Raw genomic sequence first — 1695 nt, 5'->3', positions numbered from 1 at the left:
ACTTACACCAAGCAAGATTACAGTGAAAAAATTACAAAAACACTGCGACTTAATTATTTTAGATGCAAGTTACATTCCAACAACCAAACTACTTGTGAAATTTAATAAGGTGCTCAGAGTTCCACACTCGGGCGACTAATCGACCAGAAAGAGTCTCTAACTTATAGGTACCTGGCTGAACCATTGCAGAGACCCTGTAGGGTCCTTCCCACTTCTTGGCAAATTTTCCGTGATCAGTCGGCTTGCTAGCTTCCCTCCGCCGTAGGACCAGATCTCCTACTTGGAAATATCGTGGGTTTACTCGACCGTCATGGGCTACTTTGGCATTCCTCTGATATTCTATTAACCTTCGAGCTGCCATGTCCCTTTTTTCGTCTATGAAATTGAGTTCCGTACCTTGCATCTCATCATTCACTTCCGGATCGTAATTTCTTTCCCGGGTGGTAGGGAGCCATGCTTCAATCGGGACTCTTGCCTCGAATCCATATGTCAGCGAGAAAGGTGTCTCATTCGTTGCCCGACGCGGGGTGGTTCGATATGTCCAAAGAACATATGAAAGCTCATCAACCCAGCCTCGACCTGCAGTTTGCAACTTCTTTTTCAATCCATCCAAGATCGTCCGGTTGGTGTTCTCCACTTGACCATTTGATTGTGGGTATGCTACGGCCACTCGGGTATGCTTTATGCCCAAATGAGCCATGAAGTTCTTAAACGGTCGGCTGTCGAATTGTGTCCCGTTGTCTGTGATCAATTGAACAGGTACCCCGAAGCGAGTAATCACATTTTTCCAAAGAAACTTTTGACACTGTTGAGAAGTTATGGTTGCCAACGCTTTTGCTTCCACCCACTTGGTGAAGTAGTCGATCGCCACTATCACATACTTTTTGCGTCCGGCTGCCATCGGGAATGCTCCGATCAGATCCACACCCCACCTTGCAAAAGGTATTACTTCGCTGACCGGTTGATAGTAGGTGGCCGGTCGACCGGGTAACTTATGAAATTCTTGACAAGTGGCGCATCGTCGAACGTACTGCTCGCAATCCAGGTTGATCGAAGGCCAATAGTAACCCATCAGAATGATCTTTTGCGCGAGTGTTCTTGGTCCTTGATGGGCAGAACAGATCCCTTCATGAACTTCTTCCATCACTACTTTCGCCTCGTCGCTAGTTAAGCACCGGAGCAGCGGTCCGCCATATGATCTTTTGTAGAGCCTATCATCAACCAATTGAAAACGTGGTGCCCTTAACTTAACTTTCTTTGCCCGGGAGGAGTCGTCCGGTAGAGTGCCGTTGGCGATGTAATTCTTCAAGTCGTACATCCAATCTGGCTCGCCTATCTCAACCGGTCTGACTTCTATGACATCAATGCTTGGCGCTCCAATTTCTTCAATGCGTGCAATCTTGGACACGTATTCAGGAGCTTCTTGAGTCAACTTGGAGAGCATGTCAGCGTCCGTGTTCTCCATCCTTGATACTTGGATCAGCTCGTATTTTTTGAATTGTTGCAACAATTCGAGCGCAATATCCTTGTACTGTATCATTCGATCTTCCTTTGCATCGATCGTGCTGGATAGCTGTCCGATTATCAACCGGGAGTCTGACCGTGCCCTTAACCGTTCGGCCTTCATCTGCTTGGCCAGTCGCAACCCGCCTATGAGTGCCTCGTATTCTGCTTCGTTGTTGGTAGGTTGAAATT

Source organism: Ipomoea triloba, chromosome 13 (genome assembly GCF_003576645.1).
Source record: "Ipomoea triloba cultivar NCNSP0323 chromosome 13, ASM357664v1".
Lineage (NCBI taxonomy): Eukaryota > Viridiplantae > Streptophyta > Magnoliopsida > Solanales > Convolvulaceae > Ipomoea > Ipomoea triloba.
The sequence above is the reverse complement of the archived record's forward strand: the minus strand, read 5'-3'. Positions refer to the sequence as shown.